This window comes from Sander lucioperca, chromosome 1, assembly GCF_008315115.2.
Source record: "Sander lucioperca isolate FBNREF2018 chromosome 1, SLUC_FBN_1.2, whole genome shotgun sequence".
NCBI classification, from domain to species: Eukaryota; Metazoa; Chordata; class Actinopteri; order Perciformes; family Percidae; genus Sander; species Sander lucioperca.
The window spans coordinates 37209871-37224732 of record NC_050173.1 but is presented as its reverse complement, the minus strand read 5'-3'; the positions used below and the strand labels follow the sequence as shown (position 1 = coordinate 37224732).

Sequence of the window (14862 nt, the reverse complement as noted above, 5' to 3'; positions counted from 1 at the left end):
ACTGTCAGACTTCTTCATACTGTATGTTGCTCACAGCTGCAAGTGTATTGGTTCTAAGTGAAGATGTAAATAATTAAATCTTCACAAGTCACAAATATATAATTCCATTTTAAGCTCCAAGTTCAAGTAAGTAATTTACTAACACAGCTGGGCACTATAGTTTTTGGCAAACGTTACTCAAAAATAGGTAAATATTGCATTTGTTGGGGACACTTCAGCAGCAGATTAAATAGAGTATTTCTAAACAGCAGTATAATGCAGTGTAACTCCAGCAGAGAAGTAGTAGAAACCTGACTGTACTGTCTACAAAGCAATATCTATCTAAAGTTTGCTAACATCAGCTAGCATGAACCACTGTACACTACTGGTCATACGAGACCAAGTAATACTCTTGCAGCAAATCCCTGAGTGAAGGGAATTGTGTGTGTTTTATTACGTATAAATATTTTATTTGGAAGGAAATGACTTTTTCTTCCTTTTAGAGTTCATAGTATCGCTTTAGTATTCACTGGTTTGCTAGTGAGTATTTATTTAGCTGTATCAGTGTCTCCCAACACGGATGTATATGGGCCCCATAAGAGGTCAATAAATGAATCTGAACAGTCACAGGATGATTAACAAGATAGGAAAGAAGAAGGGAAAATGTCTGCTATGTTAAATATTCCCAGTCTTTTATTTGTTTTTGTTAAACATTGAATAGTTTTACCTTTTCGGGCATCTACAATGTATGAAATATACAATCTGTGATGAGGTGTCATAACTAGACATTGCTTTGTTTTAAAGGTCCAATATTGTAAAAAGTGAGATTTCCATGTTTTTTTTATTATAAAGCATCTCAAGGTGCTGTATAAATACTGTGAAAGTATCAAAACGCTCAATCCACAAAGAAATGTACACATCCCTTATTGAGAAACGGTGCCTTTAAATGAGCCGTCAGGACTTCCGTATGGTTGTGATGTCCCAATAATACTATATATAGGTAGAAAATGGTGCTACACTGCCGTTAAAGTCATTCCCCAGCTGCAATGATGGTGCAGAGATGCCGAGAGCAAAGATGCAGAAGACCTGGAAACACCGACCAATCAGAGCAGACTGGGCTTTATTGGGAGGTGGGTTTAAAGAGACAGGCGCTAAAACGGAGCGTTTTAGACAGGTGGTGAATACAACCATGTAAACATGTTCTGGTAATAACCCAAAATACAAGTATGAACCTGAAAATGAGCATATGTTTCCTTTAAGGGATCAAAAGGCAAAAACATAAAAAACATAAAATATGACCAGCCTTATCCTAAAGACCCTGACACACCAAGCCGACTGCCAGGAACTAGTGGCGACGAAGGCCGACTGTGGCGTCACCTCACGTCGGCTGTCGTCGCCACACAGAGTACAGCCGACAGCCAAGTACCACGTGCGTTCTGCGCCTGCGTGAGAGGAAATATCTCTCCCATTCAACAAGGGAAACCGGATAACATTGCTATGATACCCAAAACAAACAGCATTTGTTCGATCAGCGGCAGAACGGAACAGAGCCTACGGTCCCTCTGCTTCACTCACTTCACTTCACTGTTGCCTCTCGGCAAAGAAGTCTCCCTACAGTACCGAACCGCCACTGGCTCGTTAGCCAACGTTAGCTTGTTAATTTCACCCACCCAACATGCCTTCATCATACACTGGTTACGGAAAATTAGCCAAACAAAAATGTCACTCATCTGGCGATAGCAATGTGCTTTCCTATGATGTGACAAGAGCATGTGAATTTAACATGCTCTTGTCACATCATACAGTACATTTTACTAATTTAAAGGCTGGCCTGCAGCTGGCTAGTAAGCTAGCTTGCTTGCTATGGCGCTAATTGTTTAGCGGTGCAGATAGAGAGAGAGAGGTCTATTACGGTCTTTATTTTAAATATCACGGTATAGGATATTAGTTTATTAACATTAGTATATTTTGTAATGTGTAGGTATGTAGAGATCTTTTAAAAGACATGTTATTGTTAGAATAAATATACCTACACAAGTATTTATGTATATCTTGTTGTACGTTTGCCATCTTATGGACATAATGTGACATTTGAACGTCATTTTTGACCAGTTTTGACAGCTCTTATGTGCATATGATTGATCAGATGAGATAAAAAAAATATAAGGAGCCTTGTGTGTACCTCTCACAGTCGTTTGTTTTCATCACACGTTTTCAAGCTGAACAGCCATTCAGATGAATTGGCTGTTCGGCCGACGAAGGCCGGCACGAACTAGGGCAATGGTTGCTCACCGTTGGCCTAACTTGGACCGACGGCCGACGGTCGCCTTGGTGTGTCGGGGCCAGAGAGCTTAATGTCAAGAGCAGGAGGGTGACTGAGGAGTGGTGCCTTATCCTCCAGGACATTGAGATGACTGGTGTGGTTGAATTACGCAGACACAACTACATTCATCCTGAGACTCTTTTTTTTTTGATGGAGATAAGAGCACTACAGCCTATCGATTTTGCCATCATTGCTCGCCTTAGATACGCTGTGTTTTTCTCTGTCATTTTTGTGGAGTATCATTTTGAGCGTTGTAATTAGCCTTCGGGGTGGTAAGGTAGTAGGAGCACTGGCAGTGCACGCTGCATGGTGCTGCTGCCGCTGGTTTAAAGCTAAGCACGTAGACCTAATACAGATTCTTGATCATATTTCTTTCATGGCACTTCAATTATGAGTCAGATGTTTCTTCACTCGCTGCCACATTTCACTAAATGTCATTTAATATGCATGCACACACATACACACACACACACACCCTTAAACACCACATACGAGTACTCTAAGCATGTATTCACACAAACAAACATACAGTGAGACACAAGCAAAAATAATCTACACATACAGATGTGGTTTTGAACACACACACACACACACACACACACACACACACACACACACACACACATTTATGCACAGACATATACACATGCACAGTTCGCAAAGCAGCTCTCTTGGTGAGCTCCCCAGCAGCCATTCTGAGAAATGAGCAGAGAAGAAGTGATGCATGTAGTTGAGCGATAATGTCCATCGCTGTAGCATGGTCTGATAATCTCCCCATGGTACGGCTTTAAACTGTTATTACAGACATACTCATAAACCAAATAAAACCAAGGCCAGAGAGAAATCAGACCATGATGCTCTAATTAACACTAAGCTGTCTGAAGATTTTCAGTCATAAAGTTTGAATTGCAATACTCAAAACATGAGAAATTGCAATTACATGTCTTTATTTTTTTGCAGTTTTTTTAGAATACAGTTTGAGCATTAATCTTGTCTAGACAGCATTAAGTGGAGTAGATTAGCTGTGTGTATTGGACACTGCACATTAGCCACTGCACACAGATTTGAAAGCTCTACACTTGCACTGTAACATCATGTCATACGACAGCTACTGTACAGTAGATGAGCACAAATACTTCAATTTATACTTCCTCTGTGGCTTCAACTCAAGTACTGTCCAGCAGGACTCCCTTCATTTAAATAGTTTAAGAAGAAAAAAAACTGTAATTTAGATGCCACGCTGGGTGACGCAGTTACATGTAGAAATGCAGAATAAAAAAATAAATATATAAGTATTAATGGAAAAAATGAAAGCTCATTTAATTAGGCTGCTTAAAGGGATGAGGGAATAATGGAGGCAAAGAGAATTAGACAAGATAATGAGTTTAAAGCGAAAGCAGACAAGGCAACAAACTACGCTTTCTGACACTGATATAGCTCTCCCACCGTCCCAGGGCAATCTGAATATGGCATTAATAATGCAGTAAACACCTATGAAATACACAAAAAACAATCTGAAAACTAACTCATTTCACAGAAACAATAGGCCCAAAATATTCAGTAAACAACAACCCTCACTAACAAATCGGCACTGAAAGCATTGAAAAACATTTTCCTCGGCAAATTTCAACCAACCAAAACCTTGGTACATGTCAGTGATGAACATTTTATTTATCTATTGCATTAATTACATTTTCGTTCTTCCATTTGTAGCAGCACTATTTCCAGCTTTACAGGGCTTTTTAACAATTCACTCAAATGGAGCAAAGTTATTGAAAGATGGTGCTCAGTGCGTTATGAAATATAGATTTAGCATTTGTTTGGTGTTTTTCCAAAAGACAGGCCGCAGTGGATGTAGTCTATATTTCAGCGTGGTTTAATAATATGTGCATGGTGGCTTTAGATTCCACAGTGGAAACACAAACACTCCCAGAGAGAAAAAAGGAGAGTAGAAATACTGTGGAAAGACGAGGTAACATGGAGACCCAAATGTGTCGAGTCGCTGCCACTCCAGTTGCAAATAAAGAGGAGTCCACTAAGTTTCCAGTGCCGTTCTATCATCCCCCTGCAGCTTTTAGCCTTGCGCTGCTGAAATGGTAATTATTGCTTCTAAGGGTAGACCACAATTCTCACGAGGCTCCATTTGGAAACTTTCATATCTGAACCTTTCACTATTCTGATGAATGAGAATTAATTTAGATTTAATCTTTAATTACTTATCGGTCCACGTAGGATTGTCACCAGATGAGATATGGAGAATAGAGTTTTACACTGTCCGGACTGTCCTGTTCGGACTTGTCACACTCACACTCTACTCGGGGCAGGGGATCTGAAGAGCAGAGTTTGTTTGCCAAAGAGAAACAGTGTTGGGATTTCTGCTCATTGGGGTGTGTGTGTGTGTGTGTGTGTGTGTGTGTGTGTGTGTGTGTGTGTGTGTGTGTGTGTGTGTGTGTGTGTGTGTGTGTGTGTGTGTGTGTGTGGTGCATGTGCATGTGCCTAGTTGCCGCGCCTCTCTAATGATGTGTAATGAGTCCCAGTCAGAGGGGAGTATCTTGTATCACTGCTCTTTACAAATACAATTACTCACTGGCTCTCCAGAGCATGTCAATTTCCCAGTCCATTGGGGGGGGGACTTAATTACTAGTTTCCAAATGCATTAAAAATTAACAAAGGCTGCTTCTCTTGCCAAAACGCAAGGTGAGATTCTTCCTCTCTTCAAAAAGGAGAATGGTCAAGTACAGTCTGCAGAGTTTTCACCTTTCACAGGGTTTATTTGTGACCTCTGATGTCTATCTCCCATTATCTCTCTGATCGCAGCCATTTTATAGTGGGACCGTCACAGCTATGGACTGTCGACTCAGTCCACCCAAGTTATTCAGGCCTTCAAAAGAATAGTTTTAGATCCAATCAAAATAACCTAAACCCACTGTATGAGTGTACGTGAGTGCAGCACTGAAGCAGCAGCGCAGGTGATGTACTGTAGCATTGATTTGTTCAATTGTCAGAGTTATTGTGTGTGTGGTAAGTGACTCTGCCTTTCTCTCTTATGCCCCTCTCCGAAACTAAAAATGGTGTCTGTTGGTAATGCAGCCAGGGATTTGGGGAGCAGAGGATATGTGTGGCTGTGTGTGAACAATATTGCAGAGCAAAAGATAGTCTATCACACAAGTTTGTATAGTTGTTTTTCACTGACTGAAGAATTACTGCTGAGTTACACTGAGAGCTGAACAGTGCAGTGTGCTCATTGCCTCCTGACTCAGACACTGTATTCTGCAAGATGTTGGTTAATTAGTCATACTATAGGATGTCATCTGGATACTTTTGAGGTTTAAAACCATTGGCCTCATTTACACTTGTCATTTCAAGTGTCTTTTATCCAAAGTCCATAATTTAATACAATTGTTTATACACATATTGCCTCTCGGTTGGCCAGATCACAAATCTGATTGCCGTGTTTATCCCGGACTACAGGCACATCAGGGTCGGCCCTCCTCCAGTCCAGAAGGACATGTAATGTACCTGAAGCTGTTTGGTAACTGCCAAAAATACCAGAAAAAGAATAACGTGTGCTCGTTAGCAGCTCAAACCAGTCCCTCTTGAATGCATCTTGGATGAATTGGACACTTAGTGTCCAAAACAGATGAAGTGTAAGTGGGGTCTATGTTGTTGTGGTGTATTCCTCTTTGATGCAAAATGCTCCTGCTTCCATGATTTTATTGCACCGCTTTCATAAAATGAGCATGGAAATTACTTTTTTTTTTGTTTTACTGCGAGTACATATGCAGGATATAATCTGTCTGGGTGCATCTCATTTGTCACATTGGATGTCTGGGATCACAAAAATCGCTCTGTGAGTTACTACGGAATACAATTTGGGATGACAACCTCCTGTGTGGCAAGAGTGAATTGACTTAAAATAAAGAGCCTCCCTCAGTAAGTGTTCCCAGTCTCAGTCATTTCGGTTATCATCTGATATATGAGCTTGGCGCCGAGCGGAGGAATTCTCAAACAGTAGGTGGAAGAAAAAGCGAAGGCAGAGTAAGTTCTCTTTGTCTTTTATTATCAGAAGAGGAGCTGAGATGGATATTTACTTGCTTTTATTTTCATTTGGATGAATTCATCCAAATTAAGCAGGGAACAAAAACATTTATTCATCCTATTAATGTCAGGGAGTGAGGGATTGAAGTAATGGTTTTCATGCTCCAGTCTGCAGCAGCTTGTTGATGCTGCTCTCCTACAAATCACTGCCAGGAAATTAACTCTTAAGCTGCTCTTGCCAGACACACTGCAACAAACGTCTGGCTCGGCAAGACAGGACTGAGATGGGGCCTATTGTTTCCCAGTGCTCGGCTTTTCACGGTCCAAGAAGATGTTTCCTTTCTAGCTTAAAACTCTTGTAAAGTATTGATTAAAACTGAAGGGGAATAACACTGAGTAGGACTCGAAATAATCGACCTAGAAATAATGTAGCCATTGTATCGAACAGCACTTCCACAGCAGGACCTCGAATCTTCATTTAGGATGATTTTTAAATATAACACTGCTCAAGCATTTATAGGTTGTGTTCTTTTCATTAAATTGTTTTTGATTATGTTGTTTGATGAAAAAAGAACTTTATAGTAATTATTTCTATATTAAATCCTATATAAAGTAAGTTCTCAGATGCAGTTTGCGGCACTGTGGTTTGATTAGCTCACAGTGCCACAGCGCACCACATCCAGAGAGTGTGCCGTTTCAAATGCTGGATACCTCCCTGATTGAAAGAATTTAGTCGGTTGTTGAGGGAGGGAACCAATCAAGACTAATTGTGTTTTCACACACTGATGGGAATGTCCAAAATCTGCAACTTCCAACTGGGTTTCCTCACAGAGTTGCCTTCATGCATTATTTTTTAAACAAATAAACAAGACATTGGTTCAGCTTGTTCCTGTTTTGAATGACATAATTTCTGTCAATTTAGGGGTGGTTGGATAGGTAGGTTAATGGGGCTGGGAGGGAGGCAATCTCCCCAGATTGCACCATTGCTACATTCTTATGTATAAAAAAATAAAGTCTGATTGATGAAACAATATAAATAGACTGACATTTTGAAGCTTAAAAGGCTAATATAGGTAAAGTTATAATCCTTAATATTTTCAGGAAATCAAACCCTGTTTTTGATACTTATGGTTGGTGTATTTTAGCAATAGCCATTCAATGAATTTACATTCCATAATTACCTCGCTATATAGTAGTTTTTATTGTTAGTGGTAGCGTACGTCATTCAGATTACCTACACACAAACAAGATTCACAGGAAAGAATGCACACATGTAATCAAGCATTACTGTTCACTCTCCTGCAGTCACGTCATAGTTGTATTAATTAACTTACTGATAATGCAAACCGAGTAATTCCTACAGTACAACCTCTAGCTCACGTTAAAAGCAACTAACTGGCAAAACCTGCGATGGCATGTATAAGAAGCAGGCACTGGAAATGCAATGTCTTTGAACGTAGCACCGACAGCAATGCGACCACAAAACAAGACGTCGTCATTTCCGGCGTTTTTTTTTTTTTATAGTTTTAAATATCGTAAGATAACATGATGTTTTGCATATTGGATATTGTGGCTCACAGCTGTAGATAATTAATTTGTTTCATTCAGTTTCATTGGCTACATCTGCAGAAAAATCACAGTTACTAAGTTAGAAAGAGAAATATGAACACAGTGAGGCAGCAGAATAAAAGTAGTCTATTAGGTTCTCCTTTTTTATTTACCTTTGATCACTCAGAAACAAGTATTTGGGCTAATTATTTGGATACTGACTCAATTCCAACTTTGACATGGTCAGCCCAACCCCACTGCTGACAGACACAATGCTTAATTAATTTTTCAATTTTCCATTGCTATGAAGCATAACCAGTTTTGATATGTTGAACAGCTGATATATGAAATACCTTCAAAACATTCTGAGGTCAACACGGTCTCACGGCAGTTCCTGAAATTGTCACGTTATTTTTAATCTATTGATTCATGTACAACAACATTGTTTTTTTCGTGGTGGCCAGCACAAAATGGGAACCATCTATACAGAGGTTGGGTTTAGGAAAAGATGAACGGGGGAAGCAAACGTCACACCCCGGGACACGATCCGCGGTCTCTGGGGAACATGCAACAACAACAACGGGATGGCGGAGGTTGGGATTAGGAAAAGAACAACAGGGAAAGGACGCGTCACACCGAACGCAGCACTAAATAAGGCAAAATCATTCGCATTACAATCTAAAGTACATTGAGGGGCACAAAATGCCACATAAAAATCATTGCAGTCTGGGTAATGGGAACTGCAAATTACTGTTTTGTTTCTCCACTCAGATATTGACTCCTGGACTGAAAATCAATTAAATGAAAATTGTACAAAGTCTTTGAACAAATATCACTCTGTCAGGAGATGGCAGAAGCAAGATATATTGTATACCTGATGGTGAATATTTGTATTTCTGAGACTTTTATAACTTTAGTCTATTCCCAACTTGTATTTCTCCTGAAAGATCTATCTGTGGTGATTCGTTGCTTGAATGCTTTGTTTTGATTTATGTTCTGCTCTAGGAGGAGTATGGGACGAGCAACAACAACAACGGGACGGCGGAGGTTGGGTTTAGGAAAAGAACAACGGGGAAAGGACGCGTCACACACCGGGAAACGGCCGCGGGGGATGCATGACAATAACGGGATGGCGGAGGTTGGGTTTAGGAAAAGATGAACGGGGAAAGGACGCCTAACACGCCGGGAGACGTGACGGTTGTGATTAGGAACACAACAACGGGGAAACAAAACGCCACACGCAGGCCACGATCCCCGGTCTCCTGGGTGAAAGTCCTGTGTTGTTTGACCCATCCACCACCCCAACCAACCTCCTTACGCGTATTTTCGGCATTTGATACTACTCGCTACCGTAGTCGTGCTGTGATCACGAAATATGCTTCCCATTGAAATACATTAGTTTACATTTTCGTGCTGGCCACCACGAAAAAAACGAAAAACATGTGCCCGTGTACACGAATCAATAGATTAAATAACGTGACCATTTCACGAACTGCCGTGAGACTGGGTTGCTGAGGTACTGTTTCTTTAAGTCTAACCACCTGCTCAGAATAATCATAGCAGCGTTGTGTAAAGATGTTCTACACTGAATGAACAACAAATTCCCCCCCTCAATGTTGTGACTTGAACTCACATTTCTGATGTATTTTTAATGAGAATTTGTCCTTCTTTTTCATCTTGCAACAAATGGAAACAGGAACAAAGCTCATTACATTTCATAAGCCTGACATTTCAGAAAACGGTGACATTAAGAAATCAGTTTCTACGGTACAGTAGTGATTTTCACTATGCAAAACAAGCTGTGCTGTAGCACTGCCCTGAGATGAAAACATGTTTCGATGATCGCAGTACTCCCACCAAAACAGTAAATATGCATTACAAAGACATCAAAGAGCTAACCCGACAATTGCTTTCATCTGGTCAAGGGGTCCTGTGCAGCGTCTCATGTAAAAATGGAACACTTCACCCAAAGATGGCGATATGAAGTGCACAGGTAGAATGGCGGTTCACTGAAGGAAAATGTCGACCTTGTGTCAGTTTTTGTGGTCGAGAGTCTTTATTGATGGATGTTTGACCTTTACTGTGCGTGATGGAAGACGTGCTTCTTGTGAACTTGCATCCTAAACATGAGTAAACATTATTCTTATTCAGTTGCAGGCAAAAATGAAGCTTTTGCGAGTACAGATATGAGTGGGGCCTCAAAGACAAAAGACTAATATGTACTGAGCAGCTATGTCGCTCACACTGACATGGCATGGTATAGCAACAAGAGATGGCATTTCCTCAGCACAATCTGACCTAATGCTGATTTAGGGGAAGAGCTGCAAATTCCAGGTATGCCACTAGCTGCCAATTTTTTTTCATATTTTCAAGTAGTCAAGTAGTTAAATTGATTGTATTTGAGTGTGAGACTCAAAGTACCCAACAGGCTATATAATGCAATGCGTGCACAGTGGCAGGTGTTGCCAATGCAGTGATTAAGCTATTCTTTCATCTTTGGTTTTTGTGGCAGAGGCTATAAACTTGCACAAATAGTTTTGTGTGAATCCCTGGCTGGTCTTTGCCTTTGCTTTCAGAGCCAGATGCCCTCTTAATAGCCACACCAGTAAATCCCTAAATATATTCACAGCAACAGGGGCTTTTGTGTGACCCGCTATACTTGGCCGTGTTTGGACTGGTTTATTGCCCAGCGATTGCAAAATGACCTTGGTTTCTCAAGGATATAAATTGAAGGTCCCCTCAACCTTTAATGTGTCATTGCATAACACATTAGCTATATAACATCATGATCGTGGAATGTGTAGCTGTTATAATTTATGTGTTACCGTACCCCCTGGGTCATACTAAACTACATAAATACTGAACTAAGATTTCTGAACATATCTGAAAAGTTGTAGACTCAAGTTCTAGAGTAAATGGATTAAATTGCAGCACTAAATAAGGCAAAATCATTCACATTACAATCTAAAGTACATTGAGGGGCACAAAATGCCACATAAAAAAACATTACAAATTACTGTTTTGTTTCTCCACTCAGATATTGACTCCTGGACTGAAAATCAATTAAATGAAAATTGTACAAAGTCTTTGAACAAATATCACTCTGTCAGGAGATGGCACAAGCAAGATATATTGTATACCTGATGGTGAATATTTGTATTTCTGAGACTTTTATAACTTTAGTCTATTCCCAACTTGTATTGGGCTTCTTGTTTATGGCTCCTGAAAGATCTATCTGTGGTGATTCATTGCTTGAATGCTTTGTTTTGCTTTATGCTCTGCTCTAGGAGGGAGTATGGGGCTCCTAATGGCAGCATTGCTTTTCTTCTTAGTGCATTTGTCCTTGAGGGGTTTTTAACTTCACAACCAAAAAACACACAGGCGCTTTTTCTTCCTCAGGGCAAAATGCGTACAGGTAACAGCCTTATCGAACAGAAGCCAGCATGTACACCTTTCAGATGAGCCCAGTGCGGGTTTGATCATTCAGAGAAGATGGAAAAAAATGTGTGAATCTAAAACTCCCTCCTTTTTTAGGTTCTTATTGCTTCTCAGCAGCATTGTGAAGGGTAGGAAGGGGGAGAATTAGAGTGCCGGGTACAGCAAGCGGAAGGGCGGAGGTTAAGATTTGTCCATCATCAGGTGTGTCCTGAGACAGGAATGATGTGTGTAAGATATATATTGGCCAGGCAGGTAGAGGCACTTGCTTCTTGTCTTGTAGAGGCATTAATCATAGCAGTGGCCAAGCCTAACCGCCAAGGTCAGCAGTCCTCATATGTGTGGGAGGCACTTTCCACAGCTGCCACCACAAAGCACTGCTGCAGAGGGGCTAACAAAGGCGGGAGCAGGGCTTAATTTGTGCCGGATCCTGCAGGAACAGGATCCAGGATCTCCCAAAAAGGCACCAGCACCTATATGACTGGATCAGACACCTCATTTGTCACTATGAAAATCTGTGCATTTTGTGTAATATTAAATATAATCTGTTCTGTCCTTCTTTTATTTCCCAGTGAAGTTAATCGTAAATTGCTTGTTTGCCTATTTTGGATGCATTTTAAATCTGATTTAAAAAAAATCAATTACTTAGGTCACGCAGTGACGTCTGACGCATGTGAGTTTGGTGGATGTGAGCTAATGTTACTGTGATTTGAATTGTTTTGGACAGATAAACAGAAAAGGTAAGCATGCGTTGTTTTATTACTATTCTCTGTTGTGTTGATGATTGATTGATTGGGTGGGTGATGATGAGTATGATGGTGATGATAATTAATGCATCAGGCATATATGCATATATTTTTGCATATTACTGTAAGCCTCACAGCTAGTGGGCGTTTTTGCTGTGTGGTGAAATTAGTATGGTCAATTATAATTCCAATCGTTGTGGGCATATAGTGTTTACTGGGCTCCATTCTCATGTCAGAAGATGCAGCAATATTTCTATTGGTTGCGCGGCACATAGTGTTGTTTATGTCGTTCTTGTTTGGTTTCTGGTGTTGTCTGTGTTTTGTGCATACATTCCATGACATCTTTTCTCCCCCTGACCTGCAGGATCAGCAGCCTCTCTGTGTTGTGGCACTTCCTGATTTACAATTTAAGCACTGGGCAGGAGGCAGGAGTCTGAAGAGGGTGAGGAGCAGAGTTTTGAATTGACAAGGTGAAAGTAGGAGGAGAAGAACGGGCAGGAGAACAAGGTTGGATTAGTGAGGACCCCGGGGCGCGTGGTCGGTAAAGAGTGCCACTTGAGGTGGTAGTGAAGGAGATTGCTAAGCAAAGGTAGGTGGACATTTTTGGGATTAATGATTAAAGTGGGCAGCACAGCTGGGGAGGGGGAGCAAAATAACAGTGTGTGAGATGCACTTGTAAAGTGGGTGGAACTGCACCAATCAGAGGGATGAAGGTTGGGAGGGACAGTGTGTGAAGGAGGTCTGGTCACAATGCTTTTAATCACACCTCTCGAATAGGAGTTTGGTATTATTAGCACAGGACAGAGGTGAGAATTCATGCCCATTTAGGGAGAATCGTGACTGCTTAGACCTTTGTGAAAGATGCCAGATGATAAAGGTGCTGTTAATGTAGCAGAATACAGAGCCAGATATCCAGTGAAATGCTTATACTTGAAAAAAAGTATTCACAGAAGGACCATAGTAAGCAAATAGGTGGCAATATATCTACGACAAGTTATATTACTTGTCAGGCTAGCACCATCTCTTTCCTATGAGAGTTAATTTTATAGGGCTATATGGGATTTTGAATGTGTCATAACCCCAAGGAAGTCTATCAAATATGTGGGATGGCATTTCCACTCTATTACACTATGAAAAAATATATAATAATTTTCCTTACTGTGTGAAACAGAGGTGCAATACATCCTTACATTCTGTAGTAAACAGAGCTGTGGCTGCAGTCCAACTTAGTCCAACTTCATCTCCTTCACTATTTAGGAGCCTTGATTGGTATAAAATTGAACCAAGTGGGATTTTCCCACCATCTCCTTTGCCCATTCTTTTCAGTCCCATGAACGAGGAGATACTCTGGAGGGAAATGTAGAGAATTAGAACACACTGGAAGGGCTTTGTTGTAGTAAGCCAGTGTACAAGGAATTTTCAGGAACTGCCTTTGCCTGACTGCCTTCTGCTTATGTAACTTTTGCAGTCATTTCAGGTGTGTGTGTGTGTGTGTGTGTGTGTGGGTGGCTGTCTTTAGGCATCTTTATATGAGCCTGATAATTGTTCTTTTTTTTGTGGAAATGCAGATAGAAACACTGAATCTGGCTTCTAGATTATTTGTCTGTACAAAATTACAATATAGGCATTTTAATGACCTGGTGCCCCTATTGGGAGGACAAAGCCACACTAAACTGATAAAGGGACATATTGTGGTTATGGCTGGTACATTATGGTAAAGATATGGCTATATTTAGGCAACTTTAACTACTGCTTAGGTTAGGGAAAGATAGTACTCTTGATTAAAAGAGACCAAAGTAGTTTGAAGATTTTGAAAAGAATTACTAATGTTAAGTCAAGGTTAGTACTGGCTCCTTTAGAAATCAGCCTCAAGGGCTAATGTGTAAAACTATATGGGAATAGTGGTTAGTCAGGGAGAGTTAAAGTAACACAGCACAAGCACAATAAATCACATTTTGGACAGCGACACAATAAATCGTAAAGAACCATTTAAACTGACCCTGTAAAAATTATCTAAAATAAAAAGTTTTTTCCTAACATTTTCAAATTTCTTCCACTTTTAAAATTACAATGTAACTATAGCTTCTACCTAATCAGCAGGCATTCAAAAGTCAGATTATTTTTGTTTGTAGAAGTCAGTTTACATATTGAGAGTTCAGTCAGTTTAACAATAACACACTGTATATTTTCAGTGCAATGTTGCGCAACTGGACGTGACTACAGAGAACACAGCATATGCATAATTTCTGACTTCAAACTAACTTCATATTTATTTTCTTTACTCGAGCAAACAAAAGACAGGAAAATCTACTGCCAGAATGGCCAAGCAAAACTAACTGAAGTGGCCACAGACAAAAGGCACTAAAATAACTAAAAGAAAACTCTCTTAACGAGGCAAAACTTCCTGGAGTGAATGAGGCTTGGCATTGGCATCTCCAAGATTCAGTGACTAGGATCTGGAACAGAAAGGTATATATAATGAGAGTGGCAGGTGGAGCAAATCATGTGGCCGATCAGTCAAAGCAAACTATTAAGCATCAATGACAACGGGATTCCCATTAAAGTGAATGTTGGTAAACACCCTGGACAGCCTCAGATTCAGCACCCTGGACAGCGGTCAAGCCTTTCAATGATTAGGGGCCAAGCAGCGGGTGTCTTAGTAGGTCGAATTGTCACCGAGATGCAGAGCAAGAGTTCAGTAGGGTGACAGCCGCAGGAAAGAAGCTTCCTCTGAACCTGCTGTTACGGGTGCGGACAGACCTGAGACACCTCCCGGAAGGGAGTGGGGTAAAC

The 14862-nt window shown here is 40.6% G+C and overlaps 1 protein-coding gene across 2 annotated transcripts in view; it reads left to right on the top strand.

Moving 5' to 3' along the window:
- nlgn3a (neuroligin 3a) overlaps positions 1-14862 on the top strand; it is a 128196-nt gene that overhangs the window by 48644 nt on the left and 64690 nt on the right. The gene's annotated exons all lie outside the window — the stretch shown is intronic.